We start from the raw sequence: 22,590 nt of genomic DNA on the forward strand, positions 1-22,590 counted from the left end.
TTGTTTATTCCATCATTGGTTTCATATTCAAACAATTTTTGAAGAATGTGACTGTGACTACAAAATGGACGCTACTCACATATTAAGCTTATCCATTTGCTTGTGAGGTATCCATGCAGTTTGTTTAAGTGAGAAGCATGCCGAGTCAGTGTTTTGATACACCCAGTCAGGCATGCTAGCATTTATTCAACAAGAAAATGAATTAAATCATGCGTACGGCTTCCCTCAGGGCTAGCGGTGCAGAGGAGCCCATACACCAGCTCGGTCTCATTATCCTCAATCATCAGGAGCTGCTGAGAAAAACCCAGTCTGGACTTAGAAGACTTTTAAGGCACATGATCAATTAATGCTTCAGACATTCAGGTAGTGCTATCCCACAGTCCTACTGAGCACATCAATACCTGGGAGGTGGAGAGAGTCAAAAGTGACATCATCAAATCATTAAAGTCCAAGTACACTGTAGTGTATTAGAACTGATAGTGATTTGGCCAGTAAATGTAAATAAAACAGGGACTTATATATATATATATATATATATATATATTATCAATTTGGATATTAGCTTAATATACAGATTTTGAAAAGGCGTGGTTAACCTCATACTGAGTGACATTTCAACAGAACTGGAGTCATACTGTTCAATAATTAGTATGCTAAAGGTCAGATGCGAGTCTGTCAGCATGCTCGTTTAACTTTCTGTACTTTATTATAAGTGTATTTTGCAGGTTAGGAATATAACACACTGGGGTGGTGTGATTTTCCAAGAACTGTACATCCCAAAGTCTTTTACTCCTCTTATACCACAGCAATTTACCAACACTAACAATTTTTATTCATTAAAAAGAAAGACATCCATGAAACAAGTTAGATCTTCTTATTAAACTAGTTATAACAGCTATTAAATGTTGTTCTTTCACCAGCCCCTCCTTTTTTTCTCTTGACGCTAGTTAAAAAAAAGAAGTACTGACATTGGAGACTCCTTCCAAAAACGCTACACATAGAAAGCTTCACCATATCACCATCGATCCAAGGTTTTTAAATGTTTATGTGGAGTGTATGCCATACAACTCCCTGTGAAAGCTGTTACTATATAAATGATAATGTATCAGAACGAGTGTATTAATGTCAACCGTCCCAGATATTATGTTATAGAATATTTATCAACATCTTCTGACCAATCAGAATCGAGAATTCAACAGCACTGTCCTATATGGACAATCATAATTTATCTGACCCTGGGACGTGCATTTATTAGTCAAGACCTCTTTTATTCATGGAACAGACTATAGCTAATAAGCATTTTTCATATGAAATGTTATATTATAGAAAACTGTATCTATGGCATCAGTGATTGTAGTTCATGTTTAATTCAATGAACTCCCAGTTCGACATCAGCGAATTAATAGTCAGGTGTGACAGAAAAAAAGCTGTTCATCTGTATGATGAACAGGATACAACATCAGCATCGTGTCTAATAAAGTGATATGAGAAACAGACGAGGGGAAGATCACGCATCTGTTAAATACTATGGCTTCTGGCTATTTGTTTATGTAGGCAGGTCGGTAATAAAGTGAAAGATACAGTATCTAGCAGCCAGCTGATTAAAAAAAGGTGGATTGTGTACCATGCATTTTATTTCTGACCTGGCATCTGATGCTAGTGGGAGTTAATGTTAACTTCTGTTCAAATTATATTAAGATATGATAATATTATATTAGTTTTGCCTTGAGTTCATGAACAGCAACTTTGTCATGTAAGTGCATGTACTGTTTTAACCTGATAAATGAACATAATTATTATATTATTTATATTTCTGAAATAATCTGACAAGTTGGTGTAATAATATTTTTATCTGTTTAGATTGAGAACATTTTGCATATTCAATTAATGACACACGCACACACACATTCTGACAAAAACAACTTCAGCATTAAAATTTAATATAATTCATTGACTGTATGTGTTTACTGACCAAAATCTCCAGTCATCTGGTCCGATTTAAATGTCCTTAAATGTCAAAAAAAAAAAAAATGCAAAAACGAAATGGTCTATGATGTTAAGTATAAATACACATGCTATATCTGAATGATAGAACCAGCAGGAGGAAACAGCCAAAAATGAAGTGACCAAAAAGGTCTTAGCAAGAAAACAGAGAAGCAGTACCACATGCTCTGCCAGCAGGTTTCTGTCTGCAGTGAAATCAGTCATGGGAACCTTTATATGGATGCTTAACGGCCCTGAGGTGCCCTGATTTTGGAGAGTAGTCGTAGTCAAAGTCGTCCATAGCCCCAAGGAGAGAACCGAGACCCTTTCTGAGATTAAATGACATTTCCTTACAAACCCTCTTGCTATAATTCCTTACAAACCTAGTTGCTATAATCACATATAAGGCATTGTTGTATGTCGTCTTTTTTTTTTTGGAAATATCTCAGGGAAAAAGGCAAGTTAGTTTAAATTCAAGACAACAGCCCAGTCTAGTGTCACAGACTGCAATCAGACTAAACTTCACGCCTCAGTTCAGTCAAAAACAAAAGAAACTGCCTAGCAACTTGCTATACAGGATCCTTTTACTTTGATGGACTAACAGACTGGATTTCCTATCCGTACTAACAACGATGAATGGGTATTATGTTTAAAGAGAGCTTGTTCTTATTTGTCTGGTGGGATCAAGTGTGGGTTCTTCAGGCCTCAGGACAGAGCTGTTAGAACAGAACAGACAGGACTGAGAGCCTCATGTAGTTAGGCACACGAGTGGACTACATGGTCACTGGTGCTGTTCACACACGGTATTAACATGCATCCTGGGTGATCAGATCACAAGTGGACAACCCAGACGCACAGCCATTCACACTTGGCATTATGAATGCGCCACCAGTGACCACATGACAAGGCTGTCATGCACATTTATTACGTCAGTCTTACGCTCCATTTATTTTCAGGCAGAAACGTCCCACAAATCCTCTCTCATGTATCTTTACGGACTGTTTCAAATGTTTTAATCGCCTGGTCTGCTAACGAAACTTATAAATGAATGAGAGATGAGATGAAGAATGAAGCTAAAGCAGCTGCTTTTGTCTCTGATGTTATATCATCGCCTTTATCCATTAGCCTAGCGGTGGAGAGTGTTACTGTTTATTTCATGCATTTTGGAAGGAGTCTCCTGTGTCAGCAGAGCTATGTTCTGCTAGACGTGCCTCTGACAAGGCAAGGTTAATACAGCAGTGAATACACTCCTTTGAAAGTTAAGGAAGACGTCTGAGCTAGCAGAACATTATTTTGTACATTCCGTGTGCGGAAAATAAGCCCTTTTGAGTTCACAATATTATTTTGTAAGAGTAGAGTTTAACCTCCGAGACTGTGAAGGTTGGTGCAAGTTAAAGGTTCAATAGTTAATATTTTTCATTTCATATTAGTACAAATAATGTGGAAAAGTATGTAGAAATGATCAAAAATAATAGTTTAAGCCACTGTGTCAGAACAAGTGTATTACAAAGCTTAAAAATAAAAAGTTTGGAAATTTGTCTTGTAGTCCAGAATTTAGTTTGTTTTTGGATTGGCCTCTTGTCAGTCATTTCATAGACACTCCCACAACAACCCTTCACATCCTCATAAATCATTAATGAAGAGAAGCTGCATGTTTATAGAGCTGTAACTCGGCTTTCAAGCAGTTGAAAGTGATGTCATGACAGTCCTTGCTAATGCTAACTCTAGTTAGTATGCTAAATCTCGTTGAAACACCGTAATTTTGGGGTGGAGCTTTGTGCACATGGGTGGGAAAGGGGCGGGCTCAATTTAACCATTAGAGACCTTTTTCCTCCCATAAATCTTACCTAATGCACCTCTAAATCTTAAGGTAGGAGTGACATCCGAGACCACAAAACTTCCCGCCATTGGAGCTCCCTGAAAAATTCTCACAAAGCAAATAGTAAAGCAATCAGTATGCATGCTGTATGTGAGAGAGTCCAATGAGAGAAACTTTGGAAAATTGGTCTCCGTTTTAACATGACATCATGTTTGCAAATTTCAATGAAATAACAAAGATTTCAGTTATAGTTCTGGACAGGGTTAGCGGTCATGCCAATGAAATGAAACAATCTTGCTCTTGCTTGTTTGAATTCTTCTGACTTTTGCATAAGCTGAAGTTTCTCCAGTCTTCATTGGCTCAATTGGTGCATCTCTTTTTTTTGTTAAACATTAGAAGCATGAATAATGCTGTCTAGAACAGTCAAAAGATGAAGCACTGCCTAATGTGGGTGGCACGACAACTCCAGCATAGACCATGAAAAGTACTTCTCCAGACCTTGGCGGTTAACTGGGCAGCGAACCACCAAACCCAGGTTTTATTTTGAGAGGTGAAAGTCTTGAGATATCATCTGACGCAAATGACAATCATTTTCAAGTGACTGGTGTTGTTTTTCTTTCCGTAATGGAAATAGATCCTAACAGCTTCTTTCAGTTGAAATATGGAACCACATATTGCTATTCCAGATCACTCATAAAATAACTTCTGAGCTCACAGGAGAATATACACAGCTCACATTCTCTAGTAAATCAAAATAATCTAAAATGTCACCGAAGAGTTTAAAGCTCATAGGAGGAATTGAATCCACAGCCTTTCCAGGACTTGGTGCTGGAGTATGATGATGGAAGCTTGGTGACGCAACAAGGGCTTTAGCATAGACATGTCCATTTTGACACTTGAAAAGTGTGTAATTCTAGATTTTAATTCAAATAGGAATTCTCAGGTTTGCACAAATAATAGAGCATTAGGAGCAATAATTTAGCATAATTAAATCTGCTCTACATTCTACCTCCCACTATGAGCTCCCATTTATGTGTGATGTGATACAATTACAGAGAAAATAACCCTTTCATACAGGAAAATATCAGATGCAAATGACCTTCAAATTATTTGCGACCATTATTGTAATTTAGCATAAATCATTATCCTGATTTGTGTTGCTCTCTTTAGTATATCTTTACAAACTTTCTACACAAAATCTTTCTACACAATTTTTTATTGAACATTTTTAAATCTTTATTTTCTACATGTCAAGAAGATTACTAGCGTTTGTTAAAAAGTGATATTTTCTATCATTAAATTAACATTAAACATTTTAGACCTGAGTGTTAACAATTTTTATTTGTAAACAACATATTGGATTTTTTTTTTCCAGGTATAATTGTTACCCTTTTTATTGTATTCCTACACATGAACAATCAAGTTACTTTTGACATGTACTTTTAAGTCATAAAAATATCTAAAGAATTTGGATGTTTTTAAATTATTTGTTTTTAAATAATACATGAAGGGGTTAAATTATGATCACACTTATGAACTACACTACCAAATATGTTTTTTATAGTATCCTAGTGAAATTCTTTTCTGATACAGCTTACAATATGATGTACTCAGCAACCAAAAATTCATTCTTATCCTCATCCAAGAGCCCTGCTGGGACTATTCCGGCAGTCCTGCTCTAGTTCCTATGAAAACAAGCGTGACCACTACTCTCCATGAGGCCCACATTTGAGAATATCAACAAAAGTCACTTAGCTAAATCAAGATATCATAGTAAAACTGAACCTTCCTGTGCAGTTAAAATACATAAATATCTTCTGTTTTGAGTCGCTTACGGTGCTGTCAGCTTCTCAGTTTCCTATAAAAACCTATTATTGTGGTGGTGGGACTGCACAGGACTGTCCATGTGGTCGAGATCTATTGTCTTTGCTCAGCTGTGAATGTAGTGTAAAACTGTGGATATTCATTCTTTCAGAACCAACTGCCGCTATAAAGTGGTCTTACATGCTACAGTCAAGACGAAAAATTTCATCATGAAGGTGTTCTACATTTCATGATGCGACAAAACCGATAAGCAGCTGGTTTAGATTGGTAGGCACTTGAAAATTATGTCTTGGTGAAATTAAGAAGCAGGTCACGAATCTGTTAACAGTCGCACAGCTATAATTAAGCAATATCGCACGAACAAGAGTGCGGTTATGCATAATAACGGCACGACACTGTGATTCAGCCATAGGCACATAGTCGCAGGGTGAGAGCTGTAGCTAATCACAGCCGTGCCGATATTCGGTATAACCGCAGTCTTGTTCATTCGATATTGCACGGACGGTTTGATAAACAAGATATTAATATCAAGTGACATTTCAGACACAATATGTCCAAATATTCTGTTAATTTTAGTTCCCTGTTAGCGTCCCTTCTTCCTTTTCATCTTCATCTGATGAGCTTTTAAGTCTAACGTCTAACGTCATTTTAAGTCTAACATCATATTCTTGAAAAGTATCATTCACCATGTCCACTGACGATGTCAATAACACTACTGCACCAATGGTTTCCAACTAGGAAGTGAAATTTTACATGCCGAACACAGACGAGTGGAGTGATACACACAGTGAAACGTCCCAGTGCTAAATATAAGCAATCTTGGAATGCCACTCGACCAATCAAATTAGTGGACCAGAACTGACTGTTATATAAATATACTTTACTGCATTGTAAAAAAAAAATTATGGCAGTACAGACAAAATGATTTTTATGGTCAGAAATTACAGTCTGTACATGTTTCTAAACACACTATAATAATATATAGTTACATATAAATAATTCACTGTCACTTTTTTAATAATTATAATTTTATATGAAATGTTTATAACTGAATAGGTCTAAAGTGCTACCTTATTCTGTTAGCAAGAGGTTCTATTTAAAGTTGAATTAAAATCAGATATAGATTGTTAAAAAGTGATTAAGGTTAGGATTAAGATGAAAAAGGGCAGAAAATAAGTGTAGCTAATAACATAGCATCTTCCACCAACTACAATCCCAGCTAACTTTTTTTTTTTTTTTTGCATCGAAAGACCATAACAGCCAGGATGCCATAATAACAGTGTTTTCTTGGAACAAAAGAAATCCATGGTTACGCTGACTGACATGACATGACATGCATGTACACGTATATCAATAATGTGCACAAGTGCTCGAGAACTCACAAGTGAAATCAGTGACTGATCATATACATGACAGCAACATAAACTAATGAGAGAGAAGAGGCATTCAGTGCTAGGATTACAGTATTATATTTTCCTTTACTATTAATTCTTAAACACTAATTACACTATGATTCTGATTGCTAGCTAGTAACGTCCAACTGTAAAGAAGCTAATAAAACATTCTACCATTCAACTACTGGTAAAAGCCCAGTGTAAGCTCATTTCTAAGATGCAGAATGCCACCGATAGATAAAGTCAATTCAAACTAATGTCAATTTCTTGTTGCCAATAATGTGACAACACCTTGAATGCTCTTACAGTCGTCTTAGACTGCTTACTCTTTAAGCTTGAACTTGATTTCCTCTTTATCGGTAGATTAAGTGACCAACAATTAAGCAGTTTTGAATTTATCTCTTGAATTTATACTCTTGCATGAGATCCATGAGTTATATAACAGGCTTGTATGATATAATAATTTAATTGTCTCTACAAGATATTACGCTGCTATGATATCCAGTGATATTTACTATTACTGACTATATTATATTCACAGACCTGTCAACCTTTACTCACATTGTGTAGGATCTCGGTACTTTAACATCAGAGGACACTAGTACTCTAGTTCTCTAGTACTAGAGTTATCAAGCCAAAATATGCCACAAGTTTGGGCTTTTTTCTCCCCAATAAAATGAAAGATGACCCAATCGATAAATTAATATGGTATGATTTGCATAAGTGTCCTAAACTCTTCACTATTAACACGTGGCTCTCAGGACTCTCGTGGCTCTCAGGACTCTTTACGGTTTATCGCAATTTTTTAAAATGGTAAACGATGAGTAGTGAAAAATCAAATAAACTTTACTAGGTTAACAATAAAGTATAAATATGCTGACTAATATTGGAGCATATTGCAAGTGACACTGCTATCTATTCTATTCTATCCATTCCGCTAACTTCTAATACAGTGCGTCATTGCCTGTCATACCAGAGTTATGAGACGGAATTCTTTTTTTGATTATGAAAACCAAAAAGGCATCATGGTTTATAGTTTGATAATCATAAACAACCATAGTAAAACATAGTGTAACATACAAAACCTCAGGGTGTGCTACTAAAACCACAAATTGTAAAAAGTTTTATAAGGGCATTCAGAAGCCACACGCTCTTGTCCTGCACTTTGTTGGATAAGAGACCACTCAAGGCTGACTGTTGTTTACAACTCTATTGGGCTACACAGTGGAGACGTTGTAGCATTGTCCTAGCTAAACATTTCAGACAGTCAAGTGTCTTCACATCATTTATGCCTTCTCTCCATGTACAAGTAAAATATCTTCCACTCCACTGGCCCCAAGTCCCTTCACTGAAGATTCATCAGAGATAAAAGCAGCAATCACAATCCATCAGAGATCAGCAGTTAGCCCCATCAAGCGTGCTCTCTTCCCAAGCACCCTACATCACAAACTCACTTCAGATAAAGATCCACGATGAGTCTTTTCAAATTCAGCGTTTCTACTGAACCTGAAGAGATGCGACTTTCTAATTAGGTCTAGGCTATAAGTGTTCATATTTCAACCTGCTGTCTGTAATACCATTTATCTAAGTATCTAAGTTCATACAGTGGAGCTCTATGTCTAGATCTCATTAAGTTTGATTTATAGAATCAGTGCCTGAATCTTTAAACACATATTAACATTCCCTGCAAATTCAAACCAAACCCAAAGCTTGCACTTTAATGAATACTGATTTCGCAACCTTGCGACAGCTTCCTGATCCAGCCATGAGAATGATTTCATACGTTCTTCTTTTGTCAAAGGCATACTTAAAGGCTATCTGAAAAACATATATATAATATAAACTAAGTATGAAAGATTTTGGAAGACATTTTGCTAAAAAGGGTTAATTTCCCCTCTGTATGAAGACTTTCAGGACACTCTGTAATATTGCATTAAATAAGAAAGGAATAAACCCAATGGGGCTGTGAAGTTGATTAATTTCTAATAACAGCACATACTGGAGTGTTTTATTCTTCTTATGCTCCAGCAATGTGCCACTTCTAACAATTTTTAATTATTAACCAGTGACACACCATATTTTTTATCTGTTAATGGTTATGTATAACATGGAACATTAGTTTCTGTCACTTATATTATAACAGCTTTAAACAGTTGTTCCCTCACCAGCCTCTGTTCAAACAGAAGAAGTCAAGCTACCAAGAAACCACAAACTCCTCAGTCCTGAAGGCTTTCTCGTGTCAGAAAACTGATTTTTAACAAAGCTCTGACACTGGAGACTCCTTTTATGACTGCTAAATAAATGGCTCTTTCACCATGCCCAAAATTTACATACATTTTTAAGGCATTTATGCAGATAAAACATACAAGTCCCTGTTTAAAATATACTATACTAAAAAAGTATACCATATTAGAATAAGTGCATTAATATAAACAAGAATTCAACATTAATTGCTATAAAGAATATTTCCTCCACACCCTTCATCCCAACAACCGAAGTGAATACACACTAGTCTATAATTACTGGTAGTTCATAGAGCCAAAGAAAACAGAACAGAGCATCCTTAAATGACTGACCATCTGACACCAAAAAACACACCTCTGTAGGTGGGGAAGAAAAGAGAGGAAAAAGAGAGAGAGAGAGAGATGAGAATGATCACATCTAGTGCACTTGTGGTGTTTGTTGCACAGAGGTGGAAATTGCACTAGGCATGTCTGTGTGTAAACTGATCTAAGAGGAGAGCTCTTTGCCCAGAAGAATGGGGACACACACACACATATACACACATGGCAATTTAGAAAGACAGGGGCCTCGGGTCTCGCCTTTGATCCGACAATGAGAAGCATATGGTGGGTCTCAGGAATATAACACACAGTAGCAAACACACAGACACACCCATACACACACACACACACACACACATATATATCACTGACGTTACACAATTTACCACTGAATTATGCATTAGTGAAACTAAATAGTGTCATGCCTAGGCCTTTTGTTTCCTCATACGGACCAGCAAAATGTCACCATCATGTCAGTATTAATATACTTCCTGATTCATCAGGGCTCCAAGAAGAGACTAAAGCAGTTATCTTACCACTCTAAACAGAATATGGGTTTTATTTCAGATGGATTTTTAAAACCATTTTAATTATTATGATTTATTAGGCTTAAATGAACCTCTAATTCAGACTGAAAGGTGGCACTGGAAAAAATAAAGCCAGCCAATTGGTTTACTGGACAATGCATTGCTTTGCCTAAATGACAGATCTGCATTCATTCATGCTGTAACTATTTACACATGATGACAAGGCCGTGGACATCATTTCGCAGCTACGGATGACACACTGATGCCAACTTGGGTAAAAGGCGAAATTAATTTGTTTATTAATTAATTTGTAACGGCAGCATTTACTGAGCTGCTGGTCATAAATACAAAGAAATTTGTTCCAAGATCTTCAAAGAAACTTCAAAACTATTTCTAAAAACTCTCACATCGGCTTAAGAATATAAACAAGAAACTCAATATTTTAAGGCATACATATAAGGAGAAATATGACAATAGGACATTATGTTTATGACAAGATTAATAAACCCACATTTTGCTTGCCTGTTCTCTCCTTATCTGTCAGTCTGTGTGTCTGATGTGGTTTGGGATATTAAATGTAGCACACTTAAAGGTGCATTAGGTAAGATTAGATATTTTTTTTCCAGGGAGGCCCGCATAAGTGTCTATAAAATGACTGACAGGACGTGCATCTAAACACAAACAAGCACTCCGGGTTTTCTCAGTGACTTAACACACTTTTCTAAGGCCATGGCTTAATGCACTGTTTATCACATTCTACATATCTTCCACGGTTATTTGTAGAAGTAAGGAATAAATAAAATCGACTATTGCACCTTTAAGTATTGCAGGAGAAGTGTCTCTCTCTTTCTCCCTGGTTTCTAGATAATAGTGTGTATGAGTCACTTCATTTGTGTGAGTGGATCCTTTCAAATGATGTTGCAGTCCTTCATGACCAAGAACTTTCTGACCCTGATCGACCAGACACAGGCAAGAAAGGAGTTATTTAATCATGATTATGACAAAATTAAGGACAATTCTCCGATGTGAATGACATTAGAACAGAGGTGGTTATTGTTCTTTTTAAGAATATGTGAGAGTTGGTTTTCTATTTGGTGGTCTGAACCACTTGACTGAGACATGAACACTGCTGTGTATGAGAACCAACTTACACGCAGAGGATTAAATCTTAAGCTCATTATGAAAATTCATACAGCTCCATACCACAGCATGGTTCCGCATTCCACACATGAATCATCATCTGTTTCAATACATACATTAACCCTATATGGAGTGACCTATACCGGCTCAGCAGGTTAGCTAGTTGACTAAGAATGAACTGAAGAATGTGGCTTTATTATGAAATTTAACCAATCCTGTGAAAGATAGAGGGATGGAACATGTCTGACTGACACATCCATGATTTTTTTTAGGCCTCTGTCTGAAGGAGTCAGAATGAATTCTCATAATACTTCCGTATATGAATGTTTCTGTATACAAAGACAAGCATTGCACATTTAAATGGATATGAATGGTTATATATGCTCTAGTTTTAGTCACTAGAGGTGGGTAGTATGTAAAGAAAAAAAAACATGACAGGGCATTCTTTTATAGGAAAATAATCCACGACAGGGTTGTGTGATCCAATTTTCCAACTGACAATTTTTTATTAAAATTTATTAATGAATGATATCATGCTTTTTAACTGTTTATAATTATAATAATATTTATAATATTTAGTATTACAGAACATTCATGAGTCAGGTTAGTTCCTGTTATCACTTATGTTACAGCAATGATAACTAGTCAATCCGTGTTCAGGAGATGTCTCCTAACAGAAAGTATCACCATATCAACGATGATATTCTTTGTTAAATAAAAATTTTTGTTAAATTTATATATTCTTTGTTAAATAAAATCCGTTTATTATTAGACTTTGATTATGTTGAGCATCTGCCATATAAGTCTTTGTGAATTAGCTTTTATAGAAAATTAATCAATCCTTCTAACCAATCAGATCTGAGAATTCTACAATGTTGTGGTACAAAATACGACACCCAATATGTATCATAATATCTGGGTTTGCTAACAAATTGCAGTGAGTTCAATGATATTTTAATTTAGAATCAGAAAAATGTAAAAAAAAAAAAAAAATTAACACTGAAATGTAGGGAAAATAAAAATTCTGTACAAGACCAGCTTTCTAACCAGCTGCCTTCAATAAGAGTTTTCTTATTTTTATTATGGACTTTCTAACTAATTATAAAAGTGTGGGTCACAACAAAATGTGTGTCCTTAATATCCATCAAATTTCCAGCATGCAAATATATTAGTGCAATAGGCACTAATGTTATACTCTATATAGTTACTATATTCACTCTTGAGGTTAGAAGGAACCTTGTTTCCCTCAGTGTTCTTCGGTTTGTCCCTCTGCAGGAACCCTTAAAGATTCAATGTAGAAACTTACAGCAGAATTCTGGGTTCAGAAAAGGCTCAAAGTAGAATGATTTTTGAATGTTAGTACTATTAACCATCCAAATTCCCTTGAGGAACCCTTTTTTCTTAGAGAGTATAGTGAATAGGAAGCCATTTTCTTCATCTCGTTTCTAGTGGGTTTATTGACCTGACCCACATCTGGAAGAGTTTAAGGCACATCTGTGATCAGATAGCAGCTGAGGGTGTTGACTCTGGACACGCCATGTAGCCTACCTTGTAACCTGCAACATTATCACATCTTAAGTCTTAATTCAACATCTGTCGATTAGAATAAACCTTTTATCACAGTTTCTAATGATAACACAAGAATATCTTTAGAAATGTACATGTTAACCGGTATGATTAAACAGAATCTTAACCTTGTAGCTAAAATTCTCAAACTTTGCAGTTGGGACATTCTTCATTATCATTCTTCACCTCTTTAGTTTACTCGCACGTTGGTTATTATCTTCTCAGCTTACGCAAAAACACAACTAGGCTATTTTATAGGGTTGTCTCTTGAAAGAAAGAACAATAAAACGTGCTAGCAAGTTTAAAGCTCGCTGCCTCAATAGAGTAGCTTAGCTAACAAAATGTAGCCAAAGGAAAGACTTCACGAACTCAAATTATTGTTAACAAAACTGTAAAGATAATGTTAGCTATGAGACAGGCAGTTTAATTACGTCATGTCTTCAGTCAAATGTACAGACTCATGTACAGACCCATGTTCAGACCCAGCTAATACAGAACCTTCAGAACATTCAGTGATTGTTCCACAGGTTCTGATTTTAGGTTGCAACGTTCCAAAAATATGTTGCTGTAATGTTCTAAAAACATTTGCTATAATAAGATTTTGCTTCACAATTGTTTCTCATAAAATTCCCAGCTAGACAAAAATTAGCATTATGTTCCTGCAAGTAAATATGTTGCAGTAAAACATTCTCGGAACACCCTGAAAATCTGATGCAATCAATTTTCTTAAACACAAATTCATAAAACAAATGTTATTTACAAAACTAATCTAAAATTGTTAGCTGGAGCTGCACTGATCTGATACTGAGTATTAGCATTGAGGCCAATAATGGCATGAAGAGTTGGATCGTATTGATTCAGATTGTCATATTCTCTGATCCAATCTGATTTTTGTCACTAAAACGATGCTGGTATTGGCTCAGCATTGGGTATTGACCAATACTCACAGCACGGTGTAGCAAAGATGGAAAAAAAGTTGGATTTTTGTATCCCTAGATTCATACTTTTTAAAAGAACTCATATCTAATGATCAGAATTGTGGCATCGCCTTTACTGAGAATGATGCGTGCAGCCTTAGAAGAGCTTTCTCATGCTTTGCTTCATGGGATAGACTTTATCTTGGGATTGCTTCAACACAGTCCAACGTAGATGATGTCTACATAGGTAGCTGTTTCCTGAATGAAATTCAGAGTTAGTGACCGGATTTTCAAATGTCAGTGATGTGCTCATTCTGATATGTTAGCATTTCTATAGTAACAGCCAATTCACGGGGATGAGTATGGCTGATGATCTAAGGCTAATAATAAATTGATAAAAATATGTTATTTTACAAAGTAAAATGTAAAAACAATCATTAATATGGTGAAACTTTCTGTAAGAGATGTTGGAAGGAGTCTCCAGGATTAAAGTCAGTAGGTTTTCCACCACAGCAGAGTCTTCAGCCCAGAGCACTTTGTGATTTGTTGCTTCTTGGTAACATGGCACACTGTGTTTTTCTTTTTTGATTTATTAACTCTGAGATAGAAAAAAGAGACTAATGAAGGAATGACTGTTTATAGCTGCTATAACATAAGTGCTATCAGGAACTAACATCGTGGATGTTCCACTTAATGTAACTACGTACTGATAAAAAGTGTTACGTGTTATTCTTTAATTATTAATTAAGTGTAATGTTGGCAAATTGAAAAACTCTGGGATGTGTTGTTATGGATATAATCTTAAGTGTGGGGACATCACACCACCTCAATGCTGATTATTTTCCTATAACAGCATGCCCCGTTATGTTTTATTTCTTACATATCGCATAACTGATCAGTACTACTGCCAATTTCAGATGAACACACGACCGACCAAGCATGTCTGTTTGCTGAAAATAGCAGAGAACAGCAAGGAATTTAATTATAATCTTATCATTAGAGTCTTGAAACTCTTAATCATTCTTCTGTGATTTGGCAGTTCCCCGATCAAGAACCTCTGCTATCTGCCATCCACAGTCCCCTCCAAACATTTGTCTGTCCTCGCTCGGTTTGGACCTCAGCCACAATGTACAGCCTGGACGATTGGCGTCCTGCTGGTCCACTCTGAAGATCTCCATGGGCCATGAGAACCAGGCTGGAAGCTATTTATAGAGTGTGTCCTTATACCGGGGGCTCTTTATGAGCTCACAGGCATTTCCGGGTCACCGTGTCTCCAAAACCACAGCGGTAGAAGGGACAACTTGGCTAAGGCTGACATACAGAGGTTGATGAGACAGGAAGCAGTGCACATCTGGGCTGTGCTCATGTACATGGATAAAGCTAATCAATTAGAGACCAGACAGATCTACAGTCCAAACTTGAATTATTCATTTCAAGTACTTCATATTTGCAATTAAAGGCCAAATGTCACAACTGCTTGTAGAGATAGTGTTAATTACAGTGTTCTTATGTGCCAGAGCTAACACAGATAGCTCCTGGTATAACGACAAAAAAAATTGTAAAAACCACACCAAGCATAAATGCAACATGCAGCCAGACTAGACAGGGGTCTTTAATAATCCTTATCTCCTGAGGTGATCATTAGTATTACTCAGTAGCTATTTCTAATGAGAAGTCTTAATAGGTCCAGTCCATCCTGGCCTTTATGTCAACAAAAATAACAGCATCTACCCCAAAAAAAACCACTTAAGCTGAGTTCCCAGTCAATTTGCTGTAGCAGACAAAAACTGCACACAACAATTCTAACGTCATGACTTGAGATCGGTGGTCTTCGAATGTGACACTGGCCGATTCAGTGCCGTTGAGACCAAAGACATCCAAAGACGAAGTTCTGGCAGTGTCTCAGTGTGTGATCACTGCCACAACACTCATTTAAAAGCCACCAATAGAAGGACAGCATTGTTACAAATCAAATTGTTATGTAACCAATTACATTATTCATTAATCACCTGATTACTGAAAATCCTCCTTATTAAAGAAGGATAAGACTAATAACTTTGTTAATGCTCATAACACAGTCCATGTTACACAAATGATTCTTAATTCAAACAAATGATCTCGGAGTAGAAAGAAATTTCCCTCTGAAACATCCAGCACTGACAATTACACAGAACAGTCCGATTTATTAAAGAGACATTTGAACTCGTAGTTTTGAGTTTTGAAACATGATTCAACAGAGAGAAATGGAGCTTCCTTAGCCGATTGTCTTCAATCACATCAAACTTTGCCTGAGGGGACAAATAGACCTGTCCTGTCCAATCACCAATCCCATGTCACATTTACTTTTTTAAACTTAAAGACCCTATATTTTTGGTTAAGCAACAGAATCTCACAATATGGACAAGGTTCCTCCTCCTTCTCAAAAAAAAAAAAAAAAAAAATTGACCCAATTTATAACAGTAAAGACATTTATAAAAGTAAAAAAATGTTAGCAAACTAATTTAGAAAAATTATTTTAGTATCGTAATGGATTATGTAAGGAATAAAACACGACAGCTCGTGTAGTTATATTACACTAATCAACAACATGGTGGTGCGATGTGGCCTGACATGAAGCGGAGTTACTGTTACCACCCCGAAGTTGATCATTTTTCTATAACAGCATGATCTGAAGTGTTTTATTCCTTTCACACCACAGCAATTTGCCAACACTGACAATTTTTTTCATTTGGTTTTTTTTATAGAGATATCTAGCATAGATTTTTATATGATAGCTAAAGTCAGCCATTTTGTGTTAAAAACACATGGTCCTACAACAAGCACCAAAGCGCCAGACACTGTAACTTTGAGTTTTGAAATTTGTCAGATACCATAAACACCATCATTAACATTAACATTATTTGGTGATTTTCTAAGTACCTTTCCTGGGTTGACATACTGACATATAAACTTGAACTAACCTGTAAAGTTTTTGCTCAGTTTGGTTACTGTTGCCAACATCTATCATGGAAATCGAAGGATAACTTGTGCTCACATACAACCAGCAGTTTAAATATATCCCACCTCATAATTTTGAGTTCTTCTATTGTTTCACTTTTAGCAAAAATATCAGATTGACTCAAACAGAATAGGGGTGTGGAACCATGGGAAAAACATAGGTGTTGTTTCACATGACAAAGTCATCCAGGGAGCCTGTGAGAGTGTATTTTTCTTCTTGGTTTGTATTTATAACCAGGAGCAGTTTACCAGAAAGGCCTGACTACAAGGTAGCAATCACTGGATGGAATAATCTGGCACTACCCAGACACCCACATTTTGAAATGCCAAGTACAATATGCCAAATCTGTGGAGTCCACAAGCCACAAGGCTCCTCCCATGAAGGTGGGTTTTGTACAGAAACTAGTGTCAATTTTGTGCATTTTAAAGTGTCAATAAATTTGTTTATTGGGGAAGATTCATTGGACAGAGAAGCCGTCTTTAATACAGAAATGAATGGGAGTCTTACATCAATACCAACAAGTATTACAGTGCTGATAAACACTACTTTATCCAAACTCCATTACCCCTGCTTTATGTTATGACCCCTAATCAGACAACAGTCTCGCTGTGGCTCCTGGAACTTGTAAACTTGACCTTGAAATCAAGTAATAATTTTTGGTGGTTGGACCCGAGTTACCAATAAAATGACATCTGACCTGATGTTGGCACCTGAAAAAGTTTGATGCTTGGACCCCAAAAACATCTTTGTAGCTCTTTGACACCATATTATTAAATCCTACCAACACTATAAGGCTCTAAAACCTTTAGTGCTTGGATCCCAATAATAACTAAATTAAAACATAGGGCTCCTGAATTTCAATGAATAAAAAAGCAAGCAAAGAACCAAAGAGAGCTCGAGCAATGTAAGTGCTTGGACCCCTAAGAAGTATATATTCAAGTACTATAGGTACGAGGTTAAGCAGTTAACTTGTAGCACTGATCGTCACTTTACAGGTAGATCGGTCACTACTTAAATGTAATGTATGAATTACATTACTTTACGCTCCTCCCTCGCTTTGCTAAAACAAGAAACGAAGGAAACAGACAAACTGTGTTTAGACGCATGCAAATAAAAACACAGAGCTTTGCTGATAGGCTAATAAACTCTAACTATAGCCACAGCAAAAGACCTCATGTTGCAGGCATCAGTTGAAGGCAAGACATAACAGTCGGCCAGCCACAAGCCACAATGACTTGTGGCCTGGACTTTCAGATTGACAAGGACTTTCAAACAAAATAAAGGAGACAATATGTATGTGTAGTTACTGCGGGAGCTAGCTAAAACTGCTAAGGCAGTGATGTCACCATTCTTGGGCTGGACATTTGAGACATTTGACATTTGAGACATTTGAATTCCTTCTTTACTGACTCGGTAACAAATAAACCATGAAAATAGGCTAAAAGATGACCATTTTCATGCCATAAACGATATGGTGGTCTGGTAACGATATAACTTAATATCACTGTTTCAGCAGATCACAGTATTTGCTAACATTTCCATATTAACTTCATCTTTCCAAAGAGAATAAATTATGCATAACACAGCAGCAAACATATTAAATTCATTCCAAATGTCATTGTACTCAAATGTCATTTCTGATTAAATCTTTTCATGGTAATTTATTTGAGTGCACAGGTGGTGCAAAAATTGTCACTGCAATTGTTTTGCTATGTTCTGTCTAGAGAAAGACGAATGTCTCACTAGAAGATCTCAGTTTGTACTAAGCAAGTGTTGAGTCATCATATAAGCCTCAATATGCCATACACAATATGCAAATGCAGCCCATGCAATAATGTAGGCATTCTGTTTCATCTTCTGTTGAATGGCAATGTTTGTGGAAATGGCATGTCAAGCTTTTAATTATTCAATATATAAAATGTTATGGTCTGTTAATGCTATGGACTAACACATGCATCTCTGAGACACATAACAGCCAGCCAATCAGAGACAGCACGGCCAATTTTGGCTCCCAGCATCATCAGGATCCAACAGGATCCAACACGTGATCTCCCGACGATAGGGTTAAGGGTTTTCTTCTGTGCCACTCGAGAGCATAACTCCTGCCCCTGTTTTGGGGGAGAGGTTATGACTAACACTTATACAAGAGTAATATGCCTCCTATAAATCTACAGTCTGGGCTAGAAAGAAATCAGCCCCAGCCTTGCTTCTTTATACCAATCGGTGTATTTTTCTTTGTGGTGCTGTTGCGCTTGGTTCCACAAAAGTCCAATTGAACCTTAAGACATTTGTAAACAGCAAATCATCTGATATAAATGCCAAAAATGAAACCATATACTGAGGTCTTTTTTTTAATCTTTGAAAAACAGGTGGAGCTTAGCCTGCTAGCCCATTTATACCCCTGCTAGAACTTCCACAAGATGCTGTTGGGAACACAATGCTTCTAATATACTTTCCTTTTACCTGTTTTCTGATTACTGCAATGCTTTAGAATCTATAGAGCAGAAGGGCTGTAATGATGAAATGTTAATACAGTTCTCCAGCAAGGGTTAAGTGCATTTTCCACTCAAGCACTTTCACTTAAGTAAAAGGGCAGATGGAAAGGAGATTACTGCAAGCACACATTACGTGCCAATAAAAAAAACTTGTTCAATTTTAGTTTTCCAACGTTATGTGACGTAACAGCATGGAATGCGGTTTAAGAAAGGCTTAGGTTAGTCACACTTGCAGAACTGCTTTTGACACCCAACAAACTGTCTATCTGCTTTGTTTGGCAACACCTCCGTGAGTACAAACACAGCTGCAGCAGCACCATGTGACAAACAGCCAGTGACTAATCACCACAACTAGCAACCACATGCCACACTCTTTAGCTTTTCAGCTCATTTGAACTTGGATCAGACTCAAATATGGGCTTATGCACACCTGCATATCACATTAATTGAATAAAAGGACAGGAAAGGACTGACAAATCAAGACAAATCTGCAAAATTCTTGAACTACAAACTGAATGCTGAATCATAGCTTCTTAGCCTATCAGGCATGACAACAGTGTTGCTTTATGAAACAAGAAATACCGGGCGTGCTAGAAACCCAGCCTAGTTATGAAGAGTGGTGTAAGGAATGAGGACGACTTTGATGGCCACACCCCTGGGAATGTCACTTTCTTAGGTGGCAAGCTGTAAAAGATACACACCTATAAATAGGCAGGTGAAACACGAACATTAACTTACCTCTTCATCTGTCCATGATGAAGGATTAACCATATGAAGGTGCATCCATCAGAGCAACACAAGGATATGAAGGCATGAGAGAGAGAAAGAGAGCAAAACATTAATTATAGTTAAAATTTTCACAAGTCTCTTGCTTTCAATTGTAGTTACTTTACCTACTTTTGATTGTATAATATAAATTTGTATTGTACGTATTATATAATACAAATATATCAAGAATCAGCCGATACTGTACAATTACACTGGACTGAATGGGGAAGAACAGTTCACACCTCAGTATCTATTTTGAACTCCAGTGCCTGTGTGTGTGTGTTTGTGTGTGTGTGTTTGTGTGAGCAGGAGAAAGAGGGGAAAAAAGCAAAAGTGTAAAGCAATGAGAGTGTGACATCTTGCATTGACAGCAATCTAGAAGCAATGCATAACCTGTAGACTTTGGAGGCCATCCAAAATAAAAACTTCATTCAAAATGAAATGGTGCACAATGGTTTAAAAACCTGGAAACTTTCTTTTAAGCCCTTCCGAATGTGAGACAAAAGAAGGACACTATAGACCAGGGGCTTGTCAACTGGCAGACCACTGAAAAAACTGGCCGTAGTCCATTTATTAATTTTTTTTGACAGAAACCATCATGGCATATGGAGCAGAGCCTCTGTTGTGACTACACATGTGGCTAAGAAAGAGAAGAGTTTCATAGGCTTTTTAGGCTTTTTTTTAATTATTCATTTACCCTCTCTGGACTGATTATTTAATTGATGATATGGCTTGCCAAAAAAAAGCAAAAAAAGACAAAACCAGAAAGTTTAAAGTGCCCCTAAAATATAAATTTGGTGTTCCATAGCTGCTTGTACCTGTGTCTTAGTGTTTTAGACAACACCACAATACTACATCTGAGGAAGAAAACACAGTTTTGGAGATATTCTCTTTTAATATAATCTGTAACTTCTTCTTGTTGTTCTTCTTTCGGCTGCTCCCGTTAGGGGTCACTACAGCAGATCATCAGTCCGCATATTTGATATAGCACAGTTTTTACATCAGATACCCTTCTTGACACAACCCTCCCCAATTTTATCCAGGCTTGGGACTGGCATTGGGGGTGCACTGTCGTGTGCGGTTGGTTCCCTGGCTGGGAATCGAACCCAGGCCGCAGCATTGAGAGCGCAAGGCCTAACCACTAGTCCTCCAGGGACTACAACTTCTGGTAAAATTACCAAAAATGTTTGATGATTCATATATATGAATATTTATGTGATCCAATTAAATGATCTCTATAACAGTAGTAGTATGTTAGCAACGGTAGCAGCTTGTTAGCAGTAACCTTGGTTTGTCATTGCGTTTGTGGCTTTGTGGCCATCAGTAGGAGTAAGTAAAGGTTTCTCATTAAACTCTTCGCTGTTCCCCATATTTAGCTAGCTCTCTAAGCTACTGTCAGGTTTGTTTAGATTTGGCGGTGTGGCGTATTGCAAACGCTACTGGCTGCTGTGTACGTCAAGTCAAGCACTTCAACATTCTGTCACTCTGACTCGCTGTTTACGAAGTATTTATGTCAATATACGGAATTAAATCACAGCTAAGAAGCCATTTCACTGGTGACTTTCAAGAAAATTGGACTGAGAAGTGTGCGGTTATTCTATGCTTCAACTATATAACATGTCTCATCTGTCCATGACAAGGGTCAAATTTGTTAACATGATTCGTCGCTATGAAACAACACAGTAACTTCAAATTGTCTTATGTGTAGCCATGAACTAATCATTAATGACTAAGCATTAAAAGGTAACTGTTGATGCCACGGTCGTGTTTCATGTTGCTTATCCAGACATTTGTAAGAAAAGAATTTTGTGTAGCTGGAGTTTCACAAATTTTACTTGAATACCCCTGCAATATTCTTATTTAATCTTTAATTTTTCATAACACAGGCATAGTAGAAAATCCAATGATTCAGAACTTTGATTCACTTGAACAGATAGTTCAAAAGAATCGTCTCATTAAAGCAGAACTATTCAAATATGTCTTGAAAGCATTCGGTCATCCTGTATCATCACCAGACCACCTATGGACTGTTTCATAAATACTAATTCATTTCTCCACTCCGACAAATAAAAACACAAAGATCTGAGCATCAGGGTGGAGGAAACAACAGAGTAGGACATGGGATACCAAGCTCCAACTGAGGAATGTGCACCACAATCCTTTCCAGCCTCTCCAACACTACTCCCTCACTCCCAACTGTTGTTTCAGCTGGACTTCAGAGAGACATGACATCTCAGACACTGTTCTGCTTTTTCTGTCCATAGTGGACACTTTCTTTTCTAATGTCCATTCTGCTTTCTCTAAATTTCAGGTATCACTTTAATGATTTGATTCATCTGAACTACCTGTTTAAGTGAATTGAAGTTCTGATTCATTGGATTTGCTAGGTTACAATGTTGACCACCTCCATAGCCAAAATAAAGCCACATTAAAGGTTGTGCTGGTACTCTTTTGGCATAAAATGGTAAATATTGATGAAACCCACAGGTTCAATTGAATCACAATCTTTAAACCTCTTAATGAGGTACATGTGGTTTTATTCAGTTTGAACAATGAACATGAGAATCATAACTAAACTAATCATTATAAACAGTT

General features: G+C 36.8%; 1 protein-coding gene across 1 annotated transcript in view; it reads right to left on the bottom strand.

The window, feature by feature from the left end:
* septin4b (septin 4b) overlaps window positions 1-22,590 on the bottom strand; it is a 67,912-nt gene that overhangs the window by 41,076 nt on the left and 4,246 nt on the right. The gene's annotated exons all lie outside the window — the stretch shown is intronic.

This window comes from Pangasianodon hypophthalmus, chromosome 21, assembly GCF_027358585.1.
Source record: "Pangasianodon hypophthalmus isolate fPanHyp1 chromosome 21, fPanHyp1.pri, whole genome shotgun sequence".
NCBI lineage: Eukaryota > Metazoa > Chordata > Actinopteri > Siluriformes > Pangasiidae > Pangasianodon > Pangasianodon hypophthalmus.